The sequence below is a fragment of the Neltuma alba genome, unplaced genomic scaffold, assembly GCF_004799145.2.
Source record: "Neltuma alba isolate B1F8T4 unplaced genomic scaffold, ASM479914v2 tig00010583_pilon, whole genome shotgun sequence".
NCBI lineage: Eukaryota > Viridiplantae > Streptophyta > Magnoliopsida > Fabales > Fabaceae > Neltuma > Neltuma alba.
In genome coordinates, this window is record NW_021635448.1 from 492,554 (window position 1) to 498,924 (window position 6,371).

Below are 6,371 nucleotides of genomic sequence, written 5' to 3' on the forward strand. Positions count from 1 at the left end.
AAAGAAGATGAATTAGTTTTATTTGGGTTAGAATATATTCTCACAATATCTTTGAGTCACTAATCACATTTTCCTCTAAATGATTCATCTTAGTTGGGGACTATGGGCAAGAAATGGATGTCCGCCAATCGTCTATCAAAGGAATATTAGGATAGGGTAGAAGATTTTATTAAGTTTGTGATTGAGCACACCGATGATTGCAATAGGATTGTTTGCCCCTGGCTTAAGTGTTGCCTTTTGAAGTGGGTTTCACCATCTGATTGTGAGAGCAACTTAATTATCAATGGAATCGATCAAAGTTACAAGTGTTGGACATAGCACATAGAGACAAGAGATGTGAGTAATAGTAGTTGAGGGCATAGTAAAAGCTGTGGATCATCTAATTTTGACATGAGCACATGTGAAGCTGACCATCTTGAGGAGATGACCAATGCGATTGAACGAGAACTTGAAGATTGTCCTGAAATGTTTGACAGATTGCAGTGTGATGCTGAGACACCTCTATATAAAGGTTGTACCAATATTTTGTTTGCAGTGTTGAAACTGTATGATTTGAAGGCAAGAAATGGGTGAGGTGACAAAAGCTTCACAGAACTGCTTTTGCTTATTAAACAAATACTACCGAAAGAAAATGAGCTTCCAAGCAAAACGCATGATGCAAAGCAAGTGTTGCGCTCTATCAGCCTCAGCTATGAGAAGATACATGTTTGCCCCAATGATTGCATTTTGTTTAGGAAGAAATATAAGTCACTAACTGAGTGTCATAAGTGTAATGCATCGTGTTACCAAGAGAATGGGAAGAGCCCGAAGAAGGTATTATGATATTTTCCCATTGTGCCAAGATTCAGATGTTTGTATAGTAATGTAGAAGATGTGAGAAATTTAAGGTGGCATGCGGATGAAAGGATTAAAGAGGGCATGCTTCGGCATCCTGCTGATTCTCCAGAATGGAATAAGTTTGATATTGAGTATTCTGAATTTAGGGAAGAAGATAGAAATCTACGCCTTGCATTAGCCACCGACAGGATGAACCCATATTGGATGCAAAGCAACACCTATAGCACAGGGCTAGTGATTTTGTTTATATATAACCTTCCTCCATGGCTATGCATGAAACACAAATATTCGATGATGTCTATGATAATCTCTGGGCCAAAGCAACCAAGAAATGACATAGATATATATCTAGCTCCATTAATTGAAGACTTGAAAGTATTGTGGGAGAATGGGGTTGATGTATATGATGCATATAAGGAAGAAACATTCAAGTTAAGAGCTATGTTGTTTGGCACAATTAATGACTTCCCTGCGTATGATGATCTCTCAGGGTATAGCATTAAAGGGCAACTTGGTTGTCCTATTTGTGAATAGAGCACAGATTCCATAAGGTTAAAGCATGGAATGAAAAATTTATATATGGGACATCATAGATGGTTGCATCGTGATCATCCTTACTGGCGATTTTAAAAATATTTCAATGGGAATTCAGAAGAAGGTAAGGCACCTACACTGTTGACTGGGAAGGATATATTTCAAAAGGTGAAAGATATAGATTGTGAATTTGAAATACCTTTCACGAGATATATAGACAATCATATAAACTAGGTCTAGAATCTAAAACAAATTCAAATAACTCAATTAATAAATTCAAATTGAAATCATTGATCATAAATATATAAGTTACGATCTTCCACCAATTTCAAATGTTAAATTCAAAAATTCATAACTCTTAAAAAAAATGTTCACATGGGAGGCAAAATAGGAATAATGGGAAGTTAAAATAATGCAAAATATTAAAGCAGCAATAATCTCAAATATAAAATCTTAAAACAAATTCTTAGCAAATTGAAAATTTATATTTTTTTAATTTTATAACTTTCATGAAAAATGCAACATAGGAGGCAAAAATTGGAAAGCTTCATAATTTCTTTGACCTTAAATAAACATGTAGACATGACAAAATGTGTATGTAGTAATAGATAGATTCAGTATAACTGCTTTACCAGGATGAATGGACAAGACAGAGCAAGCATCACCCAAATCCATATGTCACACGGGATGTTTATTTTTTGAAGAAAAAGTGGGTTTCGGAGTTAAATGATCAACCCTGAACCCTAAAACTCTAATTCTTAAGTTGAATAAAAGTAAAACAGCATGGTTGCTATTTTAAAACACTTGTACAATTTGTTGGCAAAAAAAAAAAAAAACACTTGTACAATTTATATTGTCACATAGAGCAGTTATTATCTATATGACATCATGAGTTTTATTTTTAAAGCAAGTGTTTAAAAATTGTACAAGTTTTGGCTAATAATTAAAACAATCCGGGAATTTAACTGCTTACAAAATTGGCAAAGCAGTGAGCTCTAGAAAACATATACTATCTTCATTCTTAATTATAAGATCTCGTTTGTAGAGTAAGCTAATTTGGATACAGATTTAAACAATAACACTAAAAAGACGTACCTGATGTTGATCATGGAGAAGAGGTTGAGTTTAGGAATCAAAAGAGTCAGAGATACAATGGTAGCGGAGTGGCTTTAGACAAAACATGTCTTGGCAGCTCAGTGATAGACCGCTTCCCATTAGGCAGCAGATTTAGAAATATGACAGTTTTTATGAAATTTTAATTTTAATTTTAATTTAAAATTTAAAATATTTATTAAATGTAATTTAAAATATGAAATATTAATTTGAAATATGAAAGACTAACCATCCTCAAAATATTCCACCCAAAAGCATAACAACTTGAGCACATAAGTCTATTCAATTTTTTTTTTTAATTTTATAAATATATTTGTGAATTCATACTTTTCAAAATATATAAATTTTAATTTTGGGAAATTTTAATTTTAATTTAATATTTGAAAGATTATTAAATGTAATCTAAAATTTGAAATATTAATTTGAACCCAAAGAATAACCAATTGCCTCTTTTTAATGGAATATTAGTTTTAATTCAAAATTTAAAATATTAATTAAATTAATTTAAAATATGAAATAGTAACTTTAAATCAGAAAACTGCCCAAAATGAAGCCTTGAAATACGAGACAATGTGGATGCAGTGATCAAAAGTCACAACCGCATAAATTCCTTCAAATTTTCATTTTTAATTAAAAATTTTTTGGTTTATCTATGATGGGAGAGTGCCATGTGGCATGCTAGTAGCTTGTAGTTTTACCAACAGCACATTGTTTGGAATTAATGATCTTAACTAAACAAAAAATATTACTTCACTTAATTGTAATTAAAAAACTGCCCACATTCATCTTTAAAAGAGATAATTTTTCAATTTAATGGCTACCATATATTCAAAAAATTGCTCACATTCAAAATTACTTGAAATTAGGAAATTAAAAATAAATTTGTAAAATGATATCTGATTTTTTTACATGTAATGATCAAATGTTTTGTTTTTTATTTGTATATGCATTGTTATTCCCCAAAACAAAGCTATCAGTTAGATATCTATTTCAATAAGCACAAATAATAAATTTAATAATTAGTTAGTTAAAAATTAACACAATTATTCCTGGTAAAAAATAACAGAGCTAAATCAAAATATTTAGGGAAAAAAATTTGGGATAATTGAAATCTGCAGTTAACAAACAAATATTAATTGATTTATTAAATTGCAAAAAAGATTACTCATTATTTAAAAATGATTAAAAAATTAAGGTATTTATCTCCCTCCTTATTGCGCCACTTGTCATACTTCTAGATAGCATTGTAGAGACCCCTCCCTTATAATAGTAACAGATAGTTTAAATAGTACTAAGAAATTAATGCAAAATTGAAAATATGTACTCTACGTCATGGCTGGTATAGTCTCCATGTTCACAAATCGAATTTGAAATCCAGTATAGTCTCCATGTTCATAAATCGAATTTGAAATTACATAACCACCCAAAATTACTTGCATGAATAAATAATTATTTCTGTCCGATATATGCACCATGACTTGTGATGACATGAAAGGAATTAGAATTAGAAGCTTATGTATCAGATATTAGGTGAGTTATACATAGGGACGCACAGGGAATTTCGGTTTTTGTAAAAAAATAGAAAAATAAAACACATTTATTTGGCACTATAGGGGAGTTATGTACAGGAACATGTGGAACATGGGTAGAAACATAGAACTGTGGCTTCTTCTTTTTTTTTTTTAAATACCATTTATCTACACTGCCATGTGTCAGCCTGTCAACCATTCGTGCTTTGTACTCTACCTTTATATATTAATAATAGATAGATTTATAAATCAATTTAAATATTAAGTGGCCAATTTAAATATTAAGTGGCATAACCAATATCCTCATAACCAAGTTATTTTAGGAAATTGCTGATAAATATATAATAAAAAATTGCCCCACGTTTCTAGATTTTGTGATTATAGCTCTTCCTATAATTTATCAATTTATAAATCAGATCATATAAAATAATTTGAAAAAATAAAAAATTATGGGTTTGTTAGTTTAAACAAAACACGATCACCAACTGGTTATATAGGACTGTTAGAAACATAGGTAGAAAATGGTTAAAAAATAGTTTAAAAAGGTGGGATTTCTTTTTTAAAAAAAGAAGAAAACTTATCTATCCATAGACGATGCCACGTGTCGTGCTATCAGCTAGTCCTGCCTTGTACTCTACTTTTATATATTAATAGATAGATATATCAACATGTTATTTATTAATTATTAAAAAGAATTAAAATTATTAAAATTTTATTAATATTACTTTAGTTTTAAATATTAGTATTACATGACTGTTTTTTAATTTTTATTAATTAATGAGATTTATTATATTATATTTTTATATTGATTTTTTATATTTATATTGAATATTTATCTTTATTTATCAATTATTGAATTTTTAAATATTTTATTTTTTAATAATTAGAATTTTTTTTATAATAATTACAAAAGAAAAGGGATATGCGTGAGACATGATCAATCTATTAATTAATCTATTTCATTCAAATACTATACATATATCATAGTATCATCTTATAATACTTTGAGTGCTAATGAAACTATTTTATTGGGGAACTGTCTCAATTCCTGCATCAAAAATTCAATTTCCTTTTGGATTTTCTTCTTGACCAATGACAACTACAGCATTATCATCATATTGTATTATCATACTGTTGTTATGTTTGAGTCCTTTACAGGCACGTACGATTACAGCTCTGATCACTTTTAATCTTTCTAACAGTGTAGTTGGTACTACTTCCTTGATTACAACAATGATAATGCCACCAATATAGGCATATCGTCGATTACTAGTTCCTAATACACATCAATTTGTAGGCCTTTTTCTCTATTCTTTCAATGCAAATGGTGAAGTAAAAAGACAAAAAAAACTATAATTACAATTTTCGCAGTGGGTATTTCATGACATTGCTCACCATCCCGCTTCTATTTGTCTAGATGTGATCCAAGTGGGTTAAAGTAAAGCCTCGAGAGGATATCATTCTTCCTCGATGTTGTTTACAAAATCTTTTTTTTATTGGTCATAGTTGATGGTTTTTTCTCAATTCCATCTCTACTACAAAACTATACATGAGATTTTTACCTCATATAGCTCCTCATGAATGAAACGATTCAAATAAAATATACATGGACTTCATGAATAATATATTGAATTGTGGTGGATTTCATTTAATGTATTGGTTTATTGAAAATTTGTACATCTTGTTTTGATATATAACTAAATAAGTATTCTTTTTCTATCATAGACAATTCTTATCTAGATGTAAATAGATAATGTTGTTTTCTTACGAGATAAGGTTCTAACAAATCTTTATTTTGTTTTTTCTTTTATTACCATATCAAATTGGTCCCTACATAGAAATCCAATAAAATCCAAATTTTTGCAGGTGAATATTTACTCTTTCATTATATATTTCAAATGTAGGGTTAACCCATAACTCCTCATAACATGACCCGTCAAAATAATGATTTTTGGACCTAATGAATCGTTAAGATTTGGTTTGAATGCCTTCTTCCCCCCTCATTTTTTGTAGATCTGATTCATGGTGATTGTGAATGATGAAGATGAGGGAGTTTTTTATTTTTTGCCAATGAAATCAGCTAGCTCGTCCTTCCCCTTCTTATCTCTATCTCTTCTCTTTTTTTTTTTTTTTTAAATAAATTACCCGCCCAAACCTGCAATAGCAAGCTAAGGGTTAATCCTTGAGCTAACTCGTCCTGCCTGCTGCTCACCCCTAACTGAAGTAGCTGATGCAGTCTTTTGTTGCCATATCATCAACCACGCTTTTCACGTCATTAACTTCACATCAATGCCATCTATGCGCCATAGGGATAAACTAACAAACGGATTGAATTTGAGGGCCACAGTAACCATATAC